Genomic DNA, 15,302 nt, shown 5'->3' on the forward strand with positions numbered 1-15,302 from the left:
CCTCAGGTGATCCACCCACTTCGGCCTCCCAAAGTGCTGGGATTATAGGTATGAGCCACCATACCCAGCCTTCAAGTTTTCTTCTTTAATAATTTCTTTCTGTTTCAAGATATTCTTTAGGAATTGTTTTATGATAAGCCTGCTAATAACAAATTATCTTAGTTTTCCTTCACCTGAGAATGTCTCAATTTAACCCTCATTCCTGGGTATAAAATTCTAGGTTGACAGTTTTCTTTCTTTCAACACTTGAAAAGTGTCATGACACTCCTCCCCTCCATGGTTTCCAGTGAGATTTAAATTGTTTTCCCTGTAAGTAATGTGTCATTTTTCTCTAGCTGTTTTAAAAGTTTTTTGTTTGTCTTTAGTTTTCAGAAGTGTGATTATAATGTGTCTTGGTGTGAATTTCTTTGGGTTTCTCTTATTTGTGATTCATTGAGTCTCTTGAATCTGTAGGTTTTTACCTTTTGCTAAGTTTGGGGAAATTTCATTATTTTTTGAATACTTTTTTTTCAGCCTCACATTCTTGCTTCTTTCCTGAAATTCTGATGACATGAATATTATAAATCTTTTGTCATTCTCCAATAGGGCTCTGAGGCTCCATTTTTTTTTTTTTTTTGGCCTATTTTCACTCTGTTTTCAGATTGGGTATTTTCTATTGTTTATCTTCAAGTACACTGATTCTTTCCTTTTTCATCTCCATTTTGCAATTTTTTATTTATTTATTTTTTTTGAGACAGAGTCTCGCTCTGTTGCCCAGGCTGGAGTGCAGTGGTGCGATCTCAGCTCACTGCAGCCTCTGTCTCCCGGGCTCAAGCGATTCTCCTGCCTCAGCCTCCTAAGTAGCTGGGATTACTGGCACCCACCACCACACCTGGCTAATTTTTATATTTTGGTAGCAACAGAGTTTTGCCATGTTGGCCAGGCTGGTCTTGTACTCTTGATCTCAGGTGATCTGCCCACCTTGGCCTCCCCAAGTGCTGGGATTGCAGATATGAGCCACTGCCCCTGGCCTCCATTTTGCTATTAAGCTCATTAAACTCATTCAATTAGTTTTACATTTCAATCATTGTATTATTCAATTCTAAAATTTCCCTTTGGTTCTTCTTTATATCTTCTATTCCTTTTTTAAAGACTTTCTAGTTTTTTTTGTTTATTTGTTTTAAATGTGTTCATAGTTGCTAGTTGAAACATTTTTACTATGGTTTCTTTAAAATCCTTGTAAGATAATTCTAACGTCTGTGCCATCTTGGTTTTGGTGTCTGTTGATTGCCTTTTGTTCATTCAAGTCGAGATTGTCCTGGTTCTTGTTATGATGAGTGATTTTTGACACAGTGATGATAAGGTAGGGCACCACATTACTGCTGAGCAGTGGTAAAAATCCAGACCCTCCATTTGGCCTTTTCTGACACCACCCAAAGCAAGAATTGGGAGGAGTGCCTCATTTCTTCAGGGAGGGAGTGGAGGTTCAGTCTTCCTACTTAGCCTCTTCTGATGTCACCCCAGTGGGGAGTGGGAAGTGGGGAGGGATGATTCCTTACTGCCAAGGAGTGGGGTGGGGGGTTAAAATATAGGTTTTCCACTTGGCCTTTGCTGGTGAGGGGGGTGTCCCAGATTTCCACCTGGTGTTTGGCTAGAATATGGTGATTATTGTTTAAAGGCTTCTATTCCAGCAGTCCCCTTTCCAGTCTTTTGGCAGGAGAGAACAGAAAATCCTCGGGATTGGCATTTCTAGATTATATTTTTATCTAGCACACAGCCTAGAATACACAGGGGACAAAAAGAAAACATGGGTAACTCATTGTCATGTCATTCCTCATGTCCAGATGTTCCTCACCACCGCTTCATCTCTCAACTGTTTAGAATCTTCTTGTTTTTGTGTTTTATACATTATGTCCAGGGTTTTTTTTTTAATTTGTAATTAGTGGCAAGAATAGAGATAAATTCACTCACTCCATCTTGTCTGTAATTTCTCATGTCTGATCACATGTTTTTATATCCATTCTCTCCACTGACTTGATTGAAATAATGGTCAAATCTTTTAAAAAAGACTTCCTGTCAAGTGGCAAAACGAATCCATGTGGACTTGAAAAACACAGTAATGATAGATAAAACATTTTCAAATGTATTAAAATGTATGGCTTTGCTCAAAACTAAGGGAAAAATTTCTGTGAGTGAGAAACAGTGCAGAAATCCACAGCACATGAAAAGGGAGGGCATATGTGCTAAAAGGAGTCTTGATACACAAATCCTGCAAATACAGGAAAAGAAAATTACACACCAGCATCACTTATGAAGATAGTTGCAAAGATCCTAAATGATACTTTAGCAAATCAAAGCCATTGGCATATAAAAACACAACATGACTAAAAAGCATTTATCCCATGAATGTGAGAATGGGCCAATATTTCAAAAATTTATCAGCATGGTCCATCACATTGATTAAATGTAAAACAACATATGATCATCTCAGAAGACATAGTAAAAACTTTGATAAAATTAAATATGGATTCATAATTTCAAAAATGTTTAGTAAACTTTGGCAAACATCATACTTAATGCTGAACCTTTAGAAGAAGTGGTATCAAAGTCAAGACTAAGACAAGGGTTTCTCTAGTCACTGATAGTATTTATTAATTAACTGGTGTCTCGGCCAAAGCAATGAGACAAGAAAAGTAAAGAAGATGTAACTGGATTAGAAAGAGAGACAAATAATTGTTATTTTCAGACCATATCACTGTGGACGTAGAAAATCCAAAGGAATCTGCAAACAGTGAGAACTAATAAGAGACTGAGCATAATGTCTGACCATAATTGTAAACAAGACATTTTTCTAACTTGGGTCACAGGTTGACAACTGGTTTACTAATATTGACCTTATTAAGAGCCAGAGAGGTATTTTCCCCAAAGTTACACAGCATTTTATTAGCACAGCCAAGCCAGAAACTAAAATAATGTGATGACCTCAAACCCAGTAATGTTTCCATTATGAGGTATCACCCATTTGTGCACCATACTAATACAAATGTGGCAATGGCAGAAATAGTAGTTTTAAAGTGCCATGATTATGAATCCTGAAAATCTTGGCAAACAGAATGAGGATGGAGATGAGATATCCTGTATAAATTAACCTAGAGGTGATTTTGGAGCAGATATTTCACTCTCATTCAAACAATTTTACTCGTTTCATGTCTCAGCTTTCCTTGTTCCTGAAAATGACCAAGCCAAGATTTCTGGGAAGATATGGAGAGAAAATATTATGAAATGGAAAGGGGCCTGAACTGGGTGGAATGAGATCAGTGAAAAGTCCTGGGGGTACCCCACCAAAAAAACATCTAGAGAGGAACTGAAAATGAAAGTAAAGCCTATGTTGAATTAGAAAGTGACTGCCTTTGTAAAATAAAATTTTATTGAAAGCATTTGGTAGTTAATCATTCCCTCTTTCTTGAGACAATTTGGCCCATGAGACTGTACTCTCTCTTGGTTCCTTCCTTCCCAAGTGATATGGTTTGGATATTTGTTCCCTCCAAATTCACATTGGAATGTGATCCCCAGTGTTGGAGATGGGGCCTAGTGGGAGGTGTTTGGGTCATGAGGGTTGATCCCTCATGAATGGCTTGTTGCCCTCCCTATAGCAATAAGTGAGCTTTCACCCTATAAGTTCATGTGAGAGCTGGTTGTTTAAAAGAGCCTGGTACCTTCTCCCCTCTCTCTTTTTCTCCCTCTCTCACCATATGACATGTCTGCTCCCCCTTCATTTTCTGCCATGATTGTAAGCTTCCTGAAGCCCTCACCAGAAGCTGAGCAGATGTAGGTGCCATTCTTGTACAGCTTGCAGAATCGTGAGCCAAATAAACCTCTTTTTTTATAAATTACCCGGTCTTGGGTATTCCTTTATAGCAATGGAAAATGTCTCTGGGTTTAGTCCTTACACTTACTCAGTTTTTAATCTATCCTGATTCCTTAGGTGATCTCATTCAGTCTCTTCTTTTGAAATACCAAATTTTATTTCCAACTATAACCTTTTTCTTGAATTCAAGTCTTGTATACCCAGCTACCCACTCAGAATCTCCATTTGGATATTTAAAAGGCATCTAAAACTTCACATGTGCCAAATCAAACTCCTGTTTGCCTACCTTCTACCTCCTCCTCCATCTGTGTTCTTCAACTCAGTAAACTGCAGCTCCAATCACTCAGGTTTTCAGGACAGAAAATTATAATTATCCATGACTCCCCTTTCTTATCCCCATATCCATCCATCAGAAAATTCTATTGACTTTGCCTTGGAAAAAATGCCTAGAACCCGATAACTTCTCATTGCCTTCACCACCTTCGCCACTACCATCTCTCACCTGCACTATTGCAACAGTCGCCTAACTAGTCTCCTTGCCTCTATCTTTGTCCCCTATAATGTATTTTTCACAGACTACTAAAGTGATTCTTTAAACACATAAGTCAGATCATGTTATTCCTCTGCTTGCCAGTTGTCTCCCATAGCTCTTTGAATAAAATACGAACTTCTTCCCAGGGCCTCCGGGACCCTATATGATGGTTCTTGGCTACCCTTTTAATGTCATCTCCCATCACTTTCCCCTGGCCTATTCCACACCTGTCACACTAACCACCTCAGTGTTCTTGAATATTCCAAGCACACCCCAAAGCTTTTGCACTAGAGGAGGGCCCTTCCCCAGATGGCCATATGGCTATCTCTTTCTTGAGATCTACTCAGTGTCACATATCAGACAGGGGCTCCTGTGCCCCTATAAAACATCACTCCCTGATCTTTTACTCTCTATCCCCTTACCCTGCCTTATTATTATTTTTTCCTTCTAGGATCTGCTACCCTAAAATCTAAGAAGCATCAGAAGAAGGACTTTGTCTGCTTTGTTCGCTGCCCTATCCCCAGTAACTAGAACAGTGCCTGGTATATAGCAGACCTTCAATATGTATATCAAATGAGTAAATGGGTGACCTGAGCAATAAAAATTCAGTAATTATGAATGATATCCAGCATTTCCTTCTTTGTATTTGGAGAAGAAAGTTAGGAGCACAAAACAGTCTGATTTCTCAGGCCCACATGACTCCATCTTTTGTGAGATTGGTATGATGGTAGAGCAGAGTGGGGGGAAAATTCAGAAACTCCAGAAAGTTGACAGAAAATTTAGAAAGAATGCTTCTGCTTTTCTGGGGGTGGGGGGAATTTGTATCATCTCAAATTGAGAAACTGTTGTTGTTTATTTAAGCCATCCTTAACAGTACTGTAAACAACTAGTGTAGTTTTAAAAATAGCATTTCATGCAAATCAAAACCACAGTGAGATACTATCTCATGCCAGTTAGAATGGTGATCATTAAAAAGTCAGGAAACAACAGATGCTGGAGAGGATGTGGAGAAATAGGAATGCTTTTACACTGTTGGTGTGAGTGTAAGTTAGCTCAAACATTGTGGAAGACAGTGTGGCCATTCCTCAAGGAGCTAGAACCGGAAACACCATTTGACCCAACAATCCCATTACTGGGTATATACCCAAAGGATTATAAGTCATTCTACTATAAGGACACATGCACCTGTTATGTTTATTGCAGTACTGTTCACAATAGCAAAGACTTGGAACCAACCCAAATGCCCATCAATGATAAGATTGGATAAAGAAAATGTGGCACATACACACCATGGAATACTATGCAGCCATAAAAAAGGATGAGTTCATGTCCTTTGCAGGGACATAGATGAAGCTAGAAACCATCATTCTCAGCAAACTGACACAGGAACAGAAAACCAAACACCTCATGTTCTCACTCATAAGTGGGAGTTGAACAGTGAGAATACATGGTCACAGGGAGGGGAACATCACACACTGGGGCCTGTCAGGGGGTAGGGGGCTAGGGGAGGGATAGCATTAGGAGAAATATCAAATGTAGGTGATGGGTTGATGGGTGCAGCAAACCACCATGGCACGTGTATACCTATGTAACAAACCTGAACGTTCTGCACATGCATCCCAGAACTTAAGAGTATAATAATTTTAAAAAAATAGCATTTCAATAATCACTTGTTTTTCAAAACACCCATAATTAGAGTATGTTATATAGCAAGCACAGCAGTCACCTTCTTTTCATTTTTTAACTTTTAAGTTCAGGGATGCAAGTGCAGGTTTTTTACACAGGTAAACTTGTGTAATGGCTGCATAGTATTCCATGGTGTATGTGTACCACATTTTCTTTACCTATTGATGGGCATTTAGGTTGATTCCATGTCTTTGCTATTGTGAATAGAGTGCAGCCATCTTCTTATGAATGTGATTTTGCACTCAATTATCATCTAAAATTATTCTTTAGGCTAGATGCATCATACCTGTAATCCTAGCACTTTGGAGAGGCTGAGGCGGGAGGATTGCTTGAGGCCAGCAGTTTAAGATCAGCCTGTGCAACACAACAAGATCCTGTTTGTATATAAAAATTTAAAAAAATAGTTCATCATGGTGGTGCACACTTGTATTCTTAGCCACTCAGAAGGGTGGGGCAGAAGGATCACTTAAGCCCAGGAGTTCGAGGCTGTCCTGAGCTATGATTGCACCACCATACTCCAGCCCTGGGTGACAGAGCAAGACTGTCTCAAAACAAACAAAACCCAACAACTATCTCTGTAAAATAACTAAGTTTGACATTAAAACATGAAATAGAGAACTTTAAATTTTAAGCTAAAACAAAGTACAGGAATATTTGAATACCTTACATATATACATATACAGACACATATACATATACATATACATATATATATATATATATATATATAATTTTTTTTTTTTGAGACAGGGTCTTGCCCTGTCACCCAGGCTGGAGTGCAGTGGCATGATCATGGCTCACGGCAGCCTTGACCTCCCAGGCTCAGGTGATCCCCTCACTTTAGCCTCATGGATAGCTGGGACTACAGGTGTGTGCCACTATGCTGGGCTAATTTTCGTACTTTTTGTAGAGATGAGGGTTTCCCCATGTTGGTCACGCTGGTTTCAGACTCCTGGGCTCAAGTAATCTACCCATCTTGGCCTCCCAAAGTGCTGGGATTAAAGGCGTGAGAGACCGTGCCTGGCCACTAATATATTTTAATCACTATTTAACCAACGTTTGGACATCTTGAATAGAATACTTCTTCCAATTTTCTGTGAAATATTTATATTGATGTTAAAGCCTTCCTGAGAATGCACGTAACCTTCATGAGACTTCATGGACACCAGCCAAAGACCTGATAAACTTATTTTCCTCCTTGACTGGTGGGCGTGCTGCATCATAGCCCCAATCTACACTCCTGTTGGCAGCGCTGCACACTGAAACCTTGAGCTTGCTGCCTGAAGCTGTAGCACACTCCTTCCCTCTGGGGGCTTTGGTTCCCCTCCAGCTCACTCACAGGTCTAAACGTGATCGTCACATGCTGTTTAGCTCAGCAGGCTATGAGTCTACTGTGCTTTTCTTAAACTTCTCCAATTTCTACAAGCCACTTCTGAGTGGGCAGAGGGGGTAGAACTATTTTAGATCTCACATCTCTATTGTGCATTCCGGTTTCCAAGCTCCTTCACTCACACACTCTGTCTGGGTCCCACCAATCACTCAGCATGACCTTTGGGAAGGGAGCTCCAGGAAGGAAGGTTACTCCTTGCTTGTGTCAAGGACAGTGGCTGGTGTGACACGCTGACCCCAAGCACCTAAAGATCTATCTCAAGTATGGTGGAGGGCCTTGGAATGAAACCATAGAACATTGTGTTTAGAAACTCATGCAAAATGGTCTGAAGTAGGATGCAACCTCTGCAAGAACTAAGATATAAGGCATGATGCTAGACCAGCACAAAAGGGAGATGATATGTTTACTGGATCATGTAAGGAGTTTGCCTCCTGAAAATATAACAGCATAATCAGAGTTATAAAACGTTCTTCTCAAATAATGGAAACAGTGGAGGGTAACCAAGAGAACAGTGTAATAACTGAATGCAATTTAATGTCTTACAGTACATTGCCACCACCACAGAAAAGTAGTTTCAACTTACTTATTATGAATCTCCACCTCTGATGATCGAGTTTGCCTGCAATTCTGTAAGATCCAAAAGGGGAGGAGGCGATTGTACCTCTTTCTGTACTCCCTCAACCTGCAGAAAGAATCTTCAAAGTTTAGTCAAATGTGAAATTAGTGGGTATTCCTCAAGAACTCTCTCACTTCTAACATTAATTTGCAAGTTCAGGGATGATATGGTTTGACTGTATGTCCCTTCCAAATGAAATGTGACCCTAGTGTTGGAGATGGGACTTAATGGGAGGTGTTTGGGTCATGGGGTTGGATCCCTCATAAATGGTTTGGTGTCCTCCCTGCAGCAATTAATTCACAAAAGAACTAGTTGTTTAAAGAGCCTGGAACCTCCTTCCCCCTCTCTCTTCCTCTTTCTCTTGCATGTGGCGTGCCTGTTCCTCCTTCACCTTCTACCATGATCGGAAGATTCCTGAGGCTCTCATCAGAAGCAGATGCATTTGACCCATTTATCATTTCTTCCACAGAACTTTATGTTATCTGGCTCTCCATGGTACCACTCCTATTGTCTTTCTCCACTGATTCTATTTCCCATGTTCATTCTTACTACCTCATCAGCCTGGCCTTCACTGTTCATAGTTTTGTCAGCATTTTGGTCATAATCATTTAACAAGTCTCTAAGAAGTTCCAAACTTTCCCTCATCTTCTAGTCTTCTTCTGAGCCCTCCAAACTCTGCCCACCCCAGCCCATTACCAGGTTCCAAAGCCACTTCCACATTTCAGCAATTGCTTTACAGCAATGCCCAACTCCTCAGTTTTATTTTTTTGCATTAGTTCAATTTGCATTGCTATAAAGGAATACCTGACACTGGTAGAGCCACTGGCTACTTATGTCCTCAGCCTGTAAAAGCTGCAGGCACTCAACACCATTAACATCTTAATTCCTCAGATTCTTTAATTTCCTTTAAAATGCTCTAATTTTCTTTCTTTCTCTCTTTCTTTTTCTATCTATCTACTATCTATCTATCTATCTATCTATCTATCTATCTATCTATCTATCATCATCTATCTGATGGAGTCCTGCTCTGTCTCCAGTCTGGAGTGCAGTGGCACGATCTCAGCTCACTGCAACCTTGGCTTCCTGGGTTCAAGCAATTCTCCTGCCTCAGCCCCCCGAGTAGCTGGGACTACAGGCATGCACCAGCACCCCCAGCTAATTTTTGCATTTTTAGTAGAGACAGGGTTTCACCATGTTGGCCAGGATGGTCTTGATCTCTTGACCTCATGATCCACCCACCTTGACCTCCCAAACTGCTGGGACTACAGGCGTGAGCCACTGCGCCTGGCCAAAATGCTCTAATTTTCTTTCTTCTTTTCTAGTAAATCTTTGTCAGTCTCATTCGCATATGCCTCATCCTTTGACACCCCCTTAAATGTTGGTATTACCAGGGGATTCCCTCCCCGACCTCCTTTCACTTTACATATTCTTTCTGAGTAAGAATTTGTGTGCCATAATTATCTGTGTGCTGGCACATAGCACAGGTCTCTCTCCTGAGCCCCAGATACATATATTCATCTGCCTCTTAGACATCTTAATCTTAATATATTCAAAACTGAACTTATCATCTCTCATGTCCCAACTTGTCCCTTATCCTATCCACTGATGTGACCACACAAGCCAGGAACCAGACTCTTCCTCTTCCCTCTTCCTTTACCCCCATATGCAACCAGGTATCAAGTTCTGCTCATTCTGACCCCTGCCCTTCACACCACCACCTCTGCTTCAGCCAAGTTGAGCAATAATGAAGGCCTTGGCTGGATCCCCCCAATAGCCTTAAAATGTCCCCCCTTGCTTGTGGTCTCATTCTCCTGTTTACCAGAATATTCTTTTTAACTTGTGAACCACAGTATATCACTAATCTACTCAAAACCCTTTAATTACCTCCCTTTACGAGCCTTCAGGATAAAATCTAAACCCTTCATCATGTACACTAAAACATTAGTGATCTGGACCAGTCTGGAAACGGGACCTGCTTTCCGTATCCAGTCTTTATTTCAGCCACACTGAAATATCCTCATTTTCCTGAACTGGCCAAGTTCTTTGGGTAGCAAAGGTATAAAAATAAACCCTTTGGCCAGGTGCAGTGGCTCACACCTGTAATCCTAGCACTTTGGGAGGCCAAAGGCGGGAGAATCGCTTGAACCCAGGAGGTGGAGACTGCAGTGAGCCGAGATCGTGCCACTGCACTCCAGCCTGGCAACACAGCGAGACTCCATCTCGAAAAACAAACAAACAAACAAAAAAACCCTATTGTTATTTGATTTCGTGTATATTTCGTGTATAAGAAAAGATTTTACACATGCTCATTACAGCAACCTCCTCTGATCATACACAGTTTGCATTAGGCACCCTTTCTATGTGACACCACAGTTTCTCATTTTGCAGCTTCTCAATGTTTTGCTTCTGTTTTCTCCATGAGACTGTGAGTTGCTTAAGAGCAATATTATGACTTTCATTTCTTTTTTTTTTTTTCTTTTTTTTTGAGAAGGAGTCTCGCTCTTTCACCCAGGCTGGAGTGCAGTGGCGTGATCTCGGCTCACTGCAGGCTCCGCCCCCCGGGGTTCACGCCATTCTCCTGCCTCAGCCTCCCGCGTAGCTGGGACTACAGGCGCCCACCACCACGCCCGGCTAATTTTTTGTATTTTTAGTAGAGACGGGGTTTCACCGTGTTAGCCAGGATGGTCTCGATCTCCTGACCTTGTGATCCGCCCTCCTCGGCCTCCCAAAGTGCTGGGATTACAGGCGTGAGCCACCGCGCCCGGCCATGACTTTCATTTCTACATCTCCAGATGCAGCTCAAGAAATATCCAACAGGGAGAAAGGAAGAGAAGTGGGGATGAGAAAAAAGGAGGAGAGAAATGGAGAATCCGGCTTCTGCCTCCACTGAAATGGCTCTCATCATGGCCAAGGTGGCTACTGACTACACAATTGCTAAATGAAATGGAAGCACTTTTTGTTAATCTGGATATAGTCTTGAAATTTTTGCTCTCACATTTTGAGACCACCTTCTGCCTGCTATCTGACTGATCCTCCTTATTTTCCTCTTCAGGATCCCTTGTTTCTATTGTCTCTTAAATGTTAAATTTACCCTGGGAAATCGCCCTCGAGTCTTTTAGTCTCCCTGGGGAATGGCCTCCAAGCTGGAGCCTACTCAGGTAGTGTTGTACTGCCCCCTCCTGGTGTAACTGAAAAGCAGGTTAGTCGCTCGCCACATGTAGAGTCCAAATTAACAAGAACGAGGCCTGGCACAAGAAAAGTGAATGTATTTCCAAACTAGTTGGGGAGGAGGGAGGAAGTATCCCCCTTTAAATGTGCCACTTTGACTTTGGAGCAAAAAGTGAACACTTCTATAAGGTAAAGGAAGAAGTGAGCAAGGGCAGAGAGGTCTCCCTGTTACTGGGCAGTTAAGTACTGAGCTTGAGTTGGTGCCTTCCCGGGCAGGAGTAAGTTGTAAAAGTGGCCAAATAGGCATGCTTTCCACATGCTTTTCTGAGACAACCCCCCCCCCCCCCCGGAAGGTAGGAGTTCCATAAGGACATGCTTTGATCTGCAAATCAACAGATCTTTCTTGGAGCACATAGGTGAACTTGCCCTGTAGGGAGTGTCTGGTGAGAGGTTATTTTGCATTTCAGAAAGGGCTAAGTAGGGAGTAGAGGGAAAGGGGAAAGGAAAAAGGAAAAGGAAAAGGAAAAAAAAAAACCACATAACAACAATTAAATTATCTCTTAGGATAATGGGGGCACTTGGTTACACTGGAACCAGTGAAAAGCCAGCCAGGAATAGTAGTGGCCCCAGTCCTAGTGGGGTTGAAAATAGGTTTTATTATTCTCTGCTGACCAAAACCTCAAACGTCTCAGCAAAAACACTGGGCAGTAGACCTTCTGAACACTCACGACAGGAGGACTATAATCCTCTGGCTGGGCTCTTCAACCTCCGTTTTCTTTTACCCTCTGGAACCTGGAGCTCAGAGGTGGCAGGTGTCTTTTTGCATCTTAGTTTTAGAGGTGGTGAATTCATATGGGTTTGCAGCAACCTCAATTACTGTCTCTTCAGAAGAAAAAATTCAACCAAGGGGCATAAGGCAGAGGGAGAGAGCAAGGCAAGTTTTAGAGTAGGAGTGAAAGCTTATTAAAAAGCTTTGGAGCTGGAATTAAAAACAAAGTACATTTGGAAGCAGGTGGCTTGAGAGACCAAGTGCACTGTTTGACCTTTGACTTGGTGTTTTATATGTTAGCATGCTTCCGGGGTCTTGCATCCCTTCTCCCCTGATTCTTCCCTTGGGGTGGGCTGTCTGCACACGCAGTGGCCTGCTAGCACTTGGGAGGGGCTGCGTGCACAGTGTGTTCACTGGAGTTGTATGCATGCCCACTTGAGGTGTTCTTCCCTTACCATTTGAGTGTTCCTAGAGGAAAGTGATAGACCAGTTAAATGCTGCCATTTTGCCTTTTAGTACGCATGTGTGAGCCCACTCGCCCAACTCCTGAGATTTTAATGGGAAACTGCTGATCACCAGCTTCAGGTTTTGTTTTATCTATTGGGAGACTGCCTTTCCCTCATGCTGGCTGTGACTATTATTTTAGAGAGACAGCTTAACAACTGTCTGACCATCACCTGAAGCTTACCTGACATTCCTAGGGGGTATCCTTTCCTGCCCTGCTCATGTCTGCCTGACTACCTACTGTAATATTTCCCCCTCAAGAGTCCAGTACCCCAAATTTTGGGGAAAATGGACAAAGACCAGTCTTCTATAAACTGCTCCCTGCTCACAGAGGGCCGATGGTGGTTGTTCTGTGAATCTTGGCCTCCTGCTAGCTGTTAGAGCAGATGACTCTGTGGGTTCATGAAAGCAGTTTCCAGCCAAGTCCAACGGAGAAAGGGGCAGGATTTAACCTCTGTCATGTCCCACTAATGGGCAGTCTAAGGGTCCAGTGTAGAAGGATAACTCTTGAATGTTGAGAGGACGTATTCCTCAATTAGGATCATCTGGAGCTTGATGCCCTGAAGATAAGCGGAGACAAATCAGGTTATTAGATATAGAAGACGTGGACCAAAAAGGACAAGTAGAGATGTCAAAATGAAACAAGGGGGTGAGGGCAGCTCCAAAAAATCCCGAGGCTGCTGACACACCCAGGTAGCTGGTGGCTACATTCATGCCTGCTAAGACTTGGATGCATGGGGTTGCTAGCCAGTTCCAACGTGTGCCCAGTGTAGGGGGCACACAACATATTCAAGCTTATGTACAAGGCATTTGAGGTTGAAGAAATACTGAGGCACTGTGTGTGTGTTTTTTGTGCATGAGACTATAACTCCTCGACCCTGAAAACAGGACAAGGAGCAGAATGTGTAATAAGGGGCGCTGAACACAGCCGCCTAAGAAGGCGGTTTGAGTGCTTTTAGACGTAATAAACAAGGCCATATGTGCCTCATGACATGACTGCAAAAAGCCATCTGGTGGATGTCTTTTGTTTGTCTGAATTGTAGTTTAACAAGCCTCTCAACAGACACTTGGTGGACAGATCTTGGAGCAGCACTCCCTCGAGGAGCTGCTCCCTGCCCCGTTCATCTGTAATTGTCTCAATACTTATTTCTCAGCGTTCACTGCAGAGCAAGCTGCAAGTGGTGACCCCGATGTGATCGCCTTGAAATTACTCGTGGAGCCGGGCACGGTGGCTCACGCCTGTAATCCCAGCACTTTGGGAGGCCGAGGTGGGCGGATCACGAGGTCAGGAGATGGAGACCATCCTGGCTAACACAGTGAAACCCCGTCTCTACTAAAAAAAAAAATACAAAAAAAAATTAGCCGGGCGCGGTGGCGGGCGCCTATAGTCCCAGCTACTCGGGAGGCTGAGGCAGGAAAATGGCGTGAACCCGGGAGGCGGAGCTTGCAGTGAGCCGAGATAGCACCACTGCATTCTGGCCTGGGCAAAAGAGCAAGATTCTGTCTCAAAAAAAAAAAAAAAAAAAGAAATTACTCGTGGAGCAGGATGACACACCAATCTTTGGGGAATACCGATAAGGGACAGTCCTGACCCATTTTCTTTTCTTTTTCTTTCTTTCTTTCTTTCTTTTTTTTTTTTTTTTTTTGAGATGGAGTTTCACTCTTGTTGCCCAGGCTGGAGTGCAATGGCGCGATCACGGCTCACCGCAACCTCCGCCTCCCAGATTCAAGGGATTTTTCCTGCCTCAGCCCCCGAGTAGCTGGGATAACAGGCAGGCGCCACCACGCCTGGCTAATTTTTTTTGTATTTTTAGTAGAGACGGGGTTTCTCCGTATTGGTCAGGCTGGTCTCGAACTCCTGATCTCAGGTGATCTGCCCGCCTCAGCCTCCCAAAGTGCCGGGATTACAGACATGAACCACTGCGCCCGGCCAGTCCTGACCCACTTTCAGGAGGACAGGACCGATGTGTATAATACCAGGGCTCGGGTTACCACGGGTCAGAAGTTGACCAAAGAGCAGAAAGTATTTTTTAAAACGGTGTGACAATTGTTTAAGGCTACCCAGTGCACCGTAGAGTCTGAAGCTTTGCATAAGCTTACGCTTTTAGTTTGGCAGGAATGCCCTTGGTTCCCTGATCAAGGAACATTAGACTTAAAGTCATGGGAGCAGGTGGGTCGTTGATTTGAGCAGGGCCATTTTACTAATGTTACCATTTTGACCACCTGGAGTATGCTCTGCGTTATACCCGCTTTATATGCCAGATCGCGGTAAGTCAGACCGCCCATTTTCTCCACCTGAAGGGAATTCAGAAATTTTAAAAAGAAAAGAAAAACAGGAACCAGAACAACAGGGAGGGGCTCCTCCCCCCACTTCACTGCCTTCTGTGGGGCGTAAGGAAAAAACTTTTTCTAGTGACGATGAGGACGGACCGGAGCTTTTTTCTCCCCCAGTAAAAAAGCCATTGCCCTTACCTGTCTCATAACCCCTCTAAACACATACAAAAGACCACAGATTTAATAGCTTCTCTTCTCGTAAAGGAAAGCTGACGTTGCATCCAATTGTCAGAATGTGACCCTGCTACTCTTTTCCTACCTTTAAGCAAGGAATAATTTCATACTCTCCTAGCTTGTGATCTTGATTAGCAAGTAGCAATGGCCAACTGTATTGGTAATATCAGCTTCCACTTACCAGCCTCTAAGCTCCTGAACACTTTACAAATGTGCCTGTTAGATTTGCAACTATTGTCTCTAAGCCCTTGCTTCATGCCACTATTGTCTTTACAGATGGCT

The sequence above is a fragment of the Nomascus leucogenys genome, chromosome 12, assembly GCF_006542625.1.
Source record: "Nomascus leucogenys isolate Asia chromosome 12, Asia_NLE_v1, whole genome shotgun sequence".
Classification (NCBI taxonomy): Eukaryota; Metazoa; Chordata; class Mammalia; order Primates; family Hylobatidae; genus Nomascus; species Nomascus leucogenys.